Source organism: Diceros bicornis, chromosome 14 (genome assembly GCF_020826845.1).
Source record: "Diceros bicornis minor isolate mBicDic1 chromosome 14, mDicBic1.mat.cur, whole genome shotgun sequence".
Lineage (NCBI taxonomy): Eukaryota > Metazoa > Chordata > Mammalia > Perissodactyla > Rhinocerotidae > Diceros > Diceros bicornis.
Window position 1 is genome coordinate 37740115 of NC_080753.1, and position 13041 is coordinate 37753155.

The 13041-nt window shown below is 37.7% G+C and overlaps 1 pseudogene; it reads right to left on the bottom strand.

Moving 5' to 3' along the window:
* Positions 1-10304: 10304 nt before the first annotated feature.
* LOC131413335 (WD repeat and SOCS box-containing protein 2-like) lies at positions 10305-11580 on the bottom strand (annotated as a pseudogene).
* Positions 11581-13041: the final 1461 nt, after the last annotated feature.

Sequence of the window (13041 nt, forward strand, 5' to 3'; positions counted from 1 at the left end):
TTCAGCCATTAAAAAAGTAGGAAATTCTGCCACATGTGACAATGTCAATGGAAATTGAGGGCATTATGCTAGGTGAAATAAGTCAGATGGAGAAAGACAAATACTATATGATCTTGCTTATATATGGAATCTAAAAGAAAAAAAAAACTGAACACATAGATACAGAAAACAAATTTGTAGTTGCCAGAGACAGGGGTGGGCTGGCAAGATAGGCAAAGGCGGTCAAAATGTACAAACATCCAGTTATAAGATAAATAAGTCCTGGAGATGTAATGTACAGCATGGTGACTATAGGTAACAATGTTGTTTTGTATATTTGAGAGTTGCTAAGAGAGTAAATCTTAAAAGTTCTCATGACAAGAAAAAAACAAATATGTAACTATGTGTGGTGATAGAAATTTAAATTTATTGTGGTAATATATACTGTACAACTAAAACTAATACAATGTTATATGTCAACTATATTTCAATAAAAATAAATTTTAAAAAAGAAATATAAAAAAATATATATTGCTTAATACTCCTTCTACTAGCATCATTCACTAATCAAATAACTAGCTAAAAATGAATCCAAAAAAGAAAATAGTTACATAAATGGCCTTTCAATATCACTGAATCGAAACACTCACGTGAAACTTATTTTATGTAATTTGATGTTTTGTAAATAAACTGGTGGACTGATATAAATTTTCAAGTGTATCTACTGCTTTGATTTTGCAAAGAATGCCAAATATGTCTGGTAAATAGATATATTTCTTAGAAACCACATATCACAATGATCAAGCATCAGAATACTCAGACATATTTAATTTCAATTATATTACTTTAAGTACCAAACATTGTACATGTAAGACATTATGAAAGGTTGGAAATATAAAGATAAATTTCAAGAAAAATTCCTTCTACACGGTTCCCAATTAGTACAAGACTTAAATATACGAAAAAAATCTGCACAATCATTTGTTCGGTTTTATCTCAGATAGACATATGTCATAGGTTAGAGGGAGCTTAAGTCTTCTTAATAAATGATGATGATTATAAAATCTAAAAATTTTGAAATACCAGTAATACACTAGGTGTTCAATATAGAGAAACCATAGATGCCCTAAAAAGAATTCTTTCCTACAAAACAGCTTGCAAGAACTTCCCAGTTCCCTCCTATAGATCCCTCAGGGATCATCTAGTAAATTCTTTGTCATTGAAACAATTGGAAATGGAAGACATATACATGTGTTATCAGATATATTGAGCTACCAAATTCTGAAAAATAAAAGGCAATTCCTAGCCTAATCTCCTCTGGCACATACCAAGAAATACAGACCTTGGCAAGAGTTGGCCAAACTAATGAGAAAATATTATCTTCTTATGCTGATAATCAGAGTTTCAAAATGAGAAAAATTATCTAAAATCCACGGACTCAATATGTATAACTATATAACACCAAATCAGCAATTTAAGGTTATCCATTATATTAGTCAGCGTTCTCCAGAGAAACAGAACCAATAGGATATACATAGATACATAGAAAGAGATTTATTATGAGGGATTGTCTCAATATGATTATGGATGCTGAGAAGTTCCAAGATTTGCTGTATGCACGCTGGAGACCCAGGAAAGCCACTAGTGTAGTTCCAGTCCAAGATCAAAAGCCTGAGAATCAGGAGAACCAATGACATAATTCCCAGTTCAAGTTCAAAGTCCCGAGAACCAGAAGTGCCAATGTCCTAGGGCAGGAGAAGGTGGATGACCTAGCTAAAGTCAAGAAAGGAAATTAGAACATCCTCTATATTTTTATTCTATTCAGGCCCTCAATAATTTAGATAACGTACATGTGCATTGATGAGGGTGATCTTTACTCAGTCTACAGATTAAGATGCTAATCTCTTCCAGAAACACCCTCGCAGATACACCCAGAAGTAATGTTTGACCAGCTATCTGGGCATGCCGTAGCTCAATCAAGTTGACACATAAAATTAACTGTCACAGGTGCACCCTTTGTTAACTTGGCCCATGCGCATCTCCTTAAGCCATACTTAATCTACAAAGAAAGACAATAGCAAGGTCATAATTCTGCTTAACATGATACAATTACCCTACGTACAATCAAAATTCACTAATCTCTTCCTTAGAAGAGAAGATAAAGTTCTTGACGTTTACTCTTCTCCTGATAGCCCATAACTTAAATACTATGATGTAAAATTGACAATATTTAGATACTCATACAAAGCCAATACATCTTATATTATACAATAAGGGAATAAAGGAGGAACTAAAACACTGATATTTACTTAATGTATGTATATATACACACAAACGTATTCATAACAAAACAAGAAGAAATACTCATGACAATTACAGTCCTTGTTTCTGTAACCAGTCACATGGCCATAGATGGTATTTATAACTACCTTCTTCTACTACCCATTCTGTATTCCCTTTGCCTTCAGCAAGCACCTCAGCTGGTTATGGTTCTTTACGTGGTGATTGTTGTTCTTTATTCCTGAAGGGTCTGGGCCATTGGTAGTCCTGCCTGGATTGGGTTGTCCTAGTTTTATATTGACCTTAGTCGCAGGGCATGGTAATACTAAGAGGTGACCTAAGGGATCTCCTATATTCCAGACATACTCTTCCTTACCTCCACTGTGTAGTAGCAGTCCAATTACCCCATGATAGTCAGAGTCAATCACCCCAGCCAACACCATAACTGCCTTCTTTGCCTGTTGATTCAGAGGCATGAGGAGCCCAAAGTGGATGGGTGACAGTCTCAACTTCCAGTTCAATGGAATCATCATTTTGTCTCCTGGTAGAAGCATTCTTCCTTCTGAAACTTAGGCCTCTAAGCCAGCAGAGCATAAAGTTGTGGGAACAGGAAGAAAAATTTGCTAGTGGGTCACTAAGGTGGTGTCTGTCCCATTTCCACCCTTTGGATACTGGACCCATGAGTCCTGGTTATCAATAAACAGCATGATGTGTTGGACACTTGTTTAGAGCGTATACAGCCTTTGGGAGAACCTTGCCCCAGTCCTACAAAGTATGGCCACTCAGGTGGTGCTGTAACTGAGTTTTCCAAAGGCCATTTCACTATTATGCCAATCCAGCTGCTTCAGGATGATGGGAAATACGGTAAGACCAGTGAATTCCATGAGCATGAGGGCCCATTGTCAAAATTCTTTGCTGTGAAACGAGTTCCTTGATCAGAAGCAATGCTATGTAGAATACCATGATGATGGACATAGCATTCTTCTAGTCCTCAGATGGTAGTTTTGGCAGAAGCATTGAATGCAGGGAAGGCAAATTTGTACCTAACTACCTATTCCAGTAAGAACAAAAATCTGTTCCTTCCATGGTCCAATGTAATCAACATGCCACAAGGTACCTAGCTGATCAACCCAGCAAATGGTGCCATTTCAAGGGCTCAGTGTTGGTCATGGCTGCCAGCAGATAGTGCACTCAATAGTGGCTGTAACCAGGTCAGCCTTGGTCAGTGGAAGTCTGTGTTGCTGAGCCCATGCATAACCTCCACCCCTGCCACCATGGCCTCTTTGTTCATGAGTCCATTGAGCAATATCAGGGGTGGCTGAGGAAAGAGGCAGACTGGTATCCACAAAATGGGTCATCCTATCCACTTGATTATTGTTAAAAAGTCTCCTCTGCTGAGCTCACTCTTTGGTGAGCATTCACATGAGAAACAAATATCTTCATGTTTTTAGACATTCAGAGATGTCTATCCATATATCTCTCCCCCAAATTTGTCACCAATTTTCCAATCATGTTCCTTCCTAGTATGGGACCATCCAACCAAACCATTGGCTACAACCCAGAAATCTGTATATAAGTGCACATCTAGTCACTTCTCTTTCCAAGCAAAGTGAACAACCAGGTGCATTGCCCAAAGTTCTGCACCCTAGGAGGATTTTCCTTAACCATTGTCCTTCAAGGATGTCCCAGAAAGGGGCTGTAGTGCTGCAGTTGTCTGCTCTCAGGTGGTGTCTGGATATCGTGCAGAACAATTTGTTAACCAGGCCTGAGTCTACTCTTCCTCTGTCAACCACTATTAGGGAACTCCCCATGAGGCCATAGGTTCAGGCTGGGAGAGAGAAGGCAGTGTAGCAGTAATGGGGCTCATGGGCATTTGAGATACTTCCTCATGTAACTCACTTATGTCTTCAGGACTGGCTCGGGCCAGATCACATATATATACTTCTGTTTGATGATGGAGTGCTACTGAGCATGTGCAACTTTATGGCTTGATGGGTCAGATAACACAGATTACTCTTTGTAAATTTTCTTTTTATTAATGTAATAAAACATTTAATGTAATAAAAAATGTTTTCCCCATATTTATTGTGATATAATTGACATATAACTGCATAAGTTTAAGGTGTAAAACGTAATGATTTGATATGTGTATATATTGCAAAATGATTACCGCAATAAGGTTAGTTAAAAGATCTGTCAACTGATTATCTACAATTTTTTCTGGTGAAAACTTTTAAGACCTACTCTCTTAGCAACTTTCAAAATACATTATATTATTATTGACTAAATTCACCATGCTGTACATTACACACCAGAACTTATTGATCTTATATGTGGAAGTTTTTACCCTTTGACCACCTTAACCCATCTGAGCTCCAACCCCTATCCTGTTCCGGGCAATCAACAATCTGCTCTCTGTTTTTATGAGTTCTGTTTTTTTAGATTCCACATAATAAGTGAGATCACACAGTATTTGTCTTTCTCTGTCTGACTTATTTCATTTAGTCTAACACCTTCAATATTCATCTATGTTGTCACATATGGCAAAATTTACTTCTTTTATATGGCTGAATAATATTCTATTGCATATATACACGCCACATTTTCTTTACCTATTCATCCATCAGTGGACACTTAGGTTGTTTCTATGTCTTGGCTATTGTAAATAATGCTGTAATGAACATGGGGGTTCAGATAACTCTTTGAGATAGTGACTTTGTTTCCTTTGGATACACACCCAGAAGTGGAATTGCTGGATCTTATGGTAGTTCTATTTTTAGTTTTTTCAGGAAACCTCCATACTGTTTTCCATAGTGTCTGTACCAGTTTACATTCCCACTAACAGTGTACAATGGTTCCCTTTTCTCCACATGCTCACCAGCATTTTTTCTCTCTTGTCTTTTTGATAATGGCCATTCTTTTTTTTCTTCAGTAACTTTATTGAGATCGTAATGGTTTATAACATTGTGTAATTTTGGGTGTACATTATCATTTATCAATTTCTAAATAGACTTCATCTTGCTCACTCTTGGTGGGCTATTTATTTTCTGTCACCATACATATGTGTCCCTTACCCGTTTCACCCACCCCCCCAAATCCCTTCCTCTCTGGTAACCACTAATCTGTTCCCTTTATCCATGTATTTGTTATCTTCCACACATGAGTGGAATCATGCAGTACTGGTCTTTCTCTATCTGGCTTAACATCATACCCTCAAGGTCCATCCACGTGCTGCAAATGGGATGATTTTGTCTTTTTTTATGACTGTGTAGTATTCCATTGTATATATATACCACATCTTCTTTATCCATTCACCTGTAGAAGGGCACTTGTGTTACTTTCATGTCTTGGCTATTGTGAATAATGCTGCAGTGAACATATGTGTGCATAAATCTCTTTGGATAATTCATTTCAAGTTCTTTGGATAAATACTCAGTAATGGGATAGCTGGATCATATGGTATTTCTATTTTTAATTTATTGAGGAATCTCCATACTGTTTTCCATAGTGGCTGCACCACTTTGCATTCCCACCAGTGGTGCGTGAGAGTGCCCCTTTCTCCACATTCTCTCTAACATTTGTTGTTTTCTGTCTTAGTAAATATACCCATTCTGACCGGTGTAAGGTAATATCTCATTGTATCTATGATTTGCATTTCCCTAATAATTACTGACGTTGAACATCATTTCAAGTGTCTGTTGGCGATATGTATATCTTCTTTGGGAAAATATCTGTTCATATTCTCTGCCCATTTTTTGATTGGGTTTTTTGTTTTCTTGTTGTTGAGTTGTATGTGTTCTCTATATATTTTGGAAATCAACCCCTTGTCAGATAAATGACTTGAAAATATTTTCTCCCACTTGGTAGGTTGTCTTTTTATTGTGTTCATGGTTTCCTTTGTTTTGCAGAAGATTTTTAGTCTGATGTAATCTGATTTGTTAACTTTTTCTTTTGTTTCCCTTGCCTGTGTAGACATGGTATTTGAAAAGATGCTGCTAAGACCAATGTCAAAGAGTGTACTGCCTATATTTTCTTCTAGGAGTTTTATAGTTTCAAGTCTTACATTCAAGTCTTCAACCCATTTTGAATTAACTTTGTGTATGGTGCAAGATAATGGTCTACTTTCATTCTTTTGCATATGGCTGTCCGGTTTTCCCAACACCATTTATTGATGAGACTTTCCTTTCTCCATTATATATTCTTGGCACCTTTGTCAAAGATTAACTGTCCATAGATGTGTGGGTTTATTTCTGGGCTTTTGATTCTGTTCCATTGATCTGTGTGTCTGTTTGTGTGCCAGTACCATGATATTTTGATTATTATAGCTTTGTAGTATATTTTGAAGTCAGGGATTGCGATGCCTCCAACTTTGTTCATTTTGCTCAGGATTGCTTTGGCTGTTCAACAGGGTCTTTTGTTGTTCCATATAAATTTTAGTATTCTTTGTTATATTTCTGTGAAGAATGTCATTGAGATTCTTATTGGGATTGCATTGAATCTGTGGATTGTTTTAGGTAGTATGGACATTTTAAGTACGTTGATTCTTCTGACCCATGAGCATGAAATATCTTTCCATTTGTTTATGTCTTCTTCAATTTCTTTCAATAATGTCTTATTGTTTTCAGTGTATAGGTCTTTCACCTCTTTGGTTAAGTTTATTCCTAGATAGTTTATTCTTTTTGTTGCAATTTTAAATGCATCCCATTAGAGTTGGTATGTTGTATTTTCATTTTCGTTTGTCTCCAGGTATTTTTTAATTTCTCCTTTGATTTCTTCATTGACCCAATGGTTGTTTAGTAGCATGTTGTTTAGTCTCCACATATTTCTGACTTTCCCAGTTTTTTTCTTGTAGTTGATTTCTAGTTTTATAGCACTGTGGTCAGAAAAGATGCTCTAGATGATTTCAATCTTAAATTTATTGAGGCTTGCCTTGTTTCCCAACATATGGTCTATCTTTGAGAATGATCTATGTGTACTTGAGAAGAATGTGTATTCTGCTGTTTTTCGATGGAATGCTCTGTATATATCTATTCAGTCCATCTGATCGAGTGTGAGGAAGATCAGTCCTGAGCTAACATCTGCTGCCAATCTTCCTCTTTTTGCTTGAGGAATATTAGCCCTGAACTAACATTTGTGCCCATCTTCCTCTGTTTCATATATGCGATGCCACCACAGCACGGCTTGATGAGCGAACCTGCAGTCTCCCGGTTGCCGAAGTGGAGCAGGCAAACTAAACAACTATGCCACTGGGCTTTTTTTTAATATATAACTAACAACTTGTTTAATTTAATTTTTCAATACAAGTTTGAATAATATTTGTAAATAAATGTTTATGGTAGAGAAGAAAATGTTAGGGAACACATATAAGATCGCTGTCCAGGGAAAAATTTTATTACCTCCCATTCTCCTCCTTCAACAAATTTTGTGTCTTTGATCTCTGTTGTCCTCTGTCAAAAGGCACCTGTCTGTGATAGTCTCTATTCCTACCTTTTGTTTGATTTCTTTTTAAGTACAAACTTTCTGTTAGTACCAACAAGAAGATTTAGTTGAGTGGCCTCATTGCCACATTTCAAGTCACCAGAGACCTGATTGTTGCAGAGGCGTAGAAGGCAAGGACAACTCACTGCAACTGCCAGGCCCCGCAGTGACTGGAGAACAGAGGATTCAGTTATGGGATGTCCTGCTGTCTGAGCCAGGTGATGAAACCACAATCACCCCAATTTTGGGAAAACTGTTCCAGGCATGGGTGGGCAGACATTTAAAAAGTACTGTGTTTGTGGCTGTTTGGAGCAGAGATGTACAAAACAATTTTAATGTACAACTATCTTATTACACTGCCTATTTGTCTTCTATTAAAAAAAATTAACATTTTTTCAGCCTTAAGGCTTTTACCCCTCAGTTGCAGGAAATTGGCCAACCCTATTTTGGTCTAGAGCGTAAGACTGTCAAATCTAATATAGTCTAAGTGTCTTCCAGCTCAACGTAAACAGAACATTTCCAAAATTAAGTTTATAAATCTACTCTGTGGCACTGTCTCTGTATCTACTTTAAATAGGTATTAATAGACTTCTGGCCAAAACTATTATACTCTTATAAAACAGACTCAACTCTCTTACTTTAAAAACTGATCTTTCTATTTCTCCTCTTGAAGTAGAAGAGTTACTAGCAGATTCCTAATTGTTGTGTGGATAGTAGAGAAATTTTCACTTAAAATTATGCCACTAGGGGCCAGATGTTGTACAAAACTCACTTTTAACACAGAGAAGGCACATAAGATTAAGCCTGACTCTAAACCTACAACTGCTGAAAGGATTAGGACTTGTATACAAATGTAGTAGTTTATTTTACAGCAACTATGCTGCATTTATGATAGCAATCTTCACAACAAAAATAAAGTAGCTTTCTTGTTGGTTGTGTTACAGGTCATTCTTCTTTCCTTAGCCAGTTGTAAAAACACTGACTTATTCAACTTATATTCCTATGAAAGCCTTCTCTGTCTATGATATTACAGAATAAACTTTGGAGGCTATTCTTTATAAAAGTGTCAAATTCTTACACTATCAAAAAGGAGAAGTCAGTTATTTCCATCATTCACATAGGACTCATTCCCCAAGGACACTAGCAAAGTTTGAAACTAATAGACAAGTGGGGCCTCAAGGAAGCCATTCAGAGCCTCTCAGACTATGCTATATGTGATGTTTCAAGATAACCACAAAGTAAAAAATTTGCCCAATCCATTCCCAGTTGTCATGTTGTACTATTTGTTTTAAAAGGTGATTCTTTTTCTTAATGGAAAAAATGAAATGGAGAGCCAAAAGATTTAACTTTTTTTCCTCCAATGAAAGCCTCTCATCTTGAAAAAAAATGTTTTTCTTCAGCAACAAAGGTGATAGAGGAGAGATTCCTCTACTTTCTCAATACATTTTATAATGTTACACTGGCCTCCATAAAGCACATATTAAGAAAGCCAAAGGACGGGATGTTGCATGTCTTTTAAAGTAATTTAAAATATATTAAATTTTCCAAAGGTAGATTTTATTTGAATGAGGTGTCTTGATTAGATAACTACATGCCACTGAAAGAGAACAGTACTTTTAAGTTTAGTTTAAATTTTTGTTTAGGGGTAGAGTTGAAACTGGCTTAGTCCAATAAGGTCAAGCAGCAAAGACAGATCTCATACATAAGATTATCAGCTGAATTGATGAAAACAACCAATTCTTTACACAATTAAGAAGAGACATCTTCCCAACTGTTTAACTTAAGTACTATGGTTTTTAGATACTATCGAGAAAAACACAGTGGTACTTTAACATCTGTTGAGAAAATACAAATAAATATGCTAATGAATGGCAAACTGACAACTTGGTAGCCATTTGAAAAGTTGTGCAGTTTATGAATACATCCTTGTGTAACCTGGCATACAAATTTGTCATCTCTTGCATATGCACACCATTGCTTAAAAAAAAAAGTCAATTATAGTGTCTGTATCAGTCAGGAGCACAGTCTCTGTGTCACCTGTAATTTAGGTAAGCAAGTTAATACTTCATATCTGATGGCTCCATGAAAACCTTGTCCTGCTGGTCAGAGAGAAACTAAAGGAAGGAAAGCACTTGCCAACATCAAAGCAACTTTGACCACAGCAGGAGACAACTTTAAACGGTGCCACCACTGCATCTGAAATACAACAATGATAAGTACTAGGCAGAAGTCACACTTCCCAGTTGAGGGAGTTTAAACTTTTCTGCCACAGAGAGGATGTTCAGGCCTAGTCATTTTTCTTATCAAAACAATATCAATAATCACACTTTGAATCAAAACGACCAGGAAGAGTTCAACATTGCTGTTTATAAGTGGGCTGAAGATTTAAAGTTAGGCTTTGTCACCACAGAAGTGGAATCCCCGCCTCTATGACTGACTTGCACATGTCATGGAGAAAAAGATCTGCCACTAGTCCACTGGAATCTGGTTTTGCTACATTCTATTCAAAATCCCAAAGAGAAATTCCATTTCAATCCAAGACTGGGATGTTTGGCCCATTATCTCAGCTACTCCTTGCCAGGAAGATTTATCTTGCTACAAAGAAAACAAGTAAGACTATGTGGCTTTGCTTTAAAAGTTCTGTATGTGAGAAAATCTTTCATTTTCTTGGGGATTGGCAGGACTAGCACTGTGTAAGTTGTCAGGAAACTTCGAAAGACTTTCCGGCATATGTGCTTCAGTGATGATAGGACCTGTCCAGAACAGGATGTAGCCATCTCTTGTCCCTGTAGCAATAACTCCACCATGTGGAAAAAGTGTGTAGCAAAAACTATTGGTCATAGGAGCTAATGCAATTGAAGTTTTCAGTTCCAGGGCCCAGATCCTGGAGAGTCAGTCATCTGCCACTATGGTGAGGTATAAACCTTCAGGACAGAAGCATATTAATCTCAGGGGGATAATACGGACATCACTGTCATCCATGGGGGTCAAGCTGAGAGTGGTCAAGTGGAGTGACCTCAGCCTCTCCCTACACAGCCCCACCAGTTTAGGGGTCCCACATGATCACATTGGTATTGTAAGAAGCTGTGACAAGCAAGGCAGAGTGGGGGAAGCAGTCACAAGAGACAACACTGCTTTGATGGTCCTCCAGCTTCCAGATTAATGTGTAGGACAGCATGCTCCATAGAAAGATCAACTTCTTTTCAGCTACAGAGCACAGCATGCTGCAGTCCCGCTAAATGAAGCAGTAGTAAACCCCCTGAGAGTGGCCCAATAACACCTGAAACTGTTTACCATGTTTATTCAGGTCCCAAATATGAAGAGTCTTATCCCAAGATACAGAGACCAAAATCAAACTGCCACTAGGAATGAAGTTCAGATCTCTTATGACATCTTGGTGGCTGGAAAGATTGAAAGCAAAATCCCTTTCTGCATCTCCCAAATCTTGATCTGTCCATCATTGAGTTCATAGCAAGGATCAAGCAGAAATATCTGGCACTTGGGAATGGTGGCATACCTAGAGCTTCCTGCTGGGTGGAGAAGGCCATGGGCTGAAGGCCAAATCCCAGATAATCTGACCACAGTCTAGGATCTTCTCTTTTGGGCTCCCTCTTCCTTTTGTAACATTTTTGCCGCTTGGGCTTTTGGCTTCAAACCCTTTAGGGATGAATTGCTCCTCTAGCAGCCAAGCGATCAGCTTGACCATGCAGTGTCCTTGAGCTCAACCAGGAGTCATCTGGGGAGAAGGCCACACTCCAGGCTTTACAGCAGACTTCCGATCATTCTGGTGGAGGACCTGGGCTTCAGTTTGGCCAGCAGCAGTGGTTCCTTTCCAGCCTCCATGGAGGATGTGCATGGTTTCATGGCAGGCTGCCAGTATCAAGGTCCCTGGGGCGGGGAGGGGGTGTGGGGTTGAGGCAGCAACATGAGGTTGTTCACTGATCATGTTCCCCATCAGATTTTTTTTTTAAAGTTGTGTTAAACCAAAAAAAACCGTCATGCCACTGCCATGCCCCCGTCCCTGCCCCCAGCCTACTCCAGAGAGGACATCAGCTGTTTCTTATCACATGGCAGCTAATGGCCATTCTAGCAGGTGTGAAGTGATACCTCATTGTGGTTTTAATTTGCACTTCCCTGATAATTAGCGATGTTGAGCACCTTTTCATGTACCTGCTGGCCATTTTTTATGTATTCTTTGGGAAAATGTCTATTCAGGTCATTTGACCCTTTTTAAATTGGGTTATTTGTTTTGCTGCTATTGCGTTGTATGAGTTCCTTGTATATTTTGGATTTTAACTCTTATCAGATATGTGGTTTGAAAATATCTTCTCCCATTCAATAGATTGTCTTTTCATTTGTTCATGGGCTTGGTTGCTGTTTTTTTCTAGTTCCCTGAGGTGTAAAGTGAGGTTGTTTGTTTGAGCTCTTTCTTTTTACTTAATGTAGGTGTTTATCACTATGAACTTCCCTCTTAGAACTACTTTTGCTGCATCCCATAAGGTTTGGTATGTTGTATTTCTATCTTCATTTGTCTCAAGATGTTTTTTTATTTCTCTTTTGATTTCTTCTTTGACTCATTGGTTGTTCAGGGGCATGTTGTCTAATCTCTACATATTTGTAAATCTTCCAGTTTTCTTCTTGTGGTTGATTTCTAGTTTGAGACCATTGTGGTTGGAAAAGATGCTTGATATTATTCCAGTCTTCTTAAATTTATTAAGACTTGTTTTGTGGCCTAAGATATGATCTTTCCTGGAGAATGTTCCGTGTGTGCCTGAGAAGAGTATGTATTGGGCTGCTATTGGTTGGAATGTTCTGTAAATGTCCATTAAGTCCATCTGATATAACATGTTTAATCCCAATGGTTCTTTATTGATTTTCTGTCTAGATGAGCTATCCATTGATGAAAGTGTGGTATTGAAGTCCCTTACTTTTATTGTATTACTGTTTATTTCTCCCTTCAGATCTAGTAGTATTTGGTTGATATATTTAGATGCTCCTTTGTTGGGTGCATAAATGTTTATTAATGTTATGTCCTCTTGATGAATTGACCCCTTTATCATTACACAGTGACATTCTTTTTCTCTTATTTAGTTTTTACTTAAAGTCTGCTTTGTCTAGCATAAGTATGGCTATCCCTGTTTTCTTTTGGTTTCCATTTGCATGGAATATGTTTTTCCATTCTTTCACTTTCAGTCTATGTATGTCTCTAAGGCTGAAGTGAGTGTCTTGGAGGCAGCATATACTCAGGTCGTGGTTTATTATCTATTTGCCATTCAAGGTCTTTTGATTGGAGAATTTAGTTAA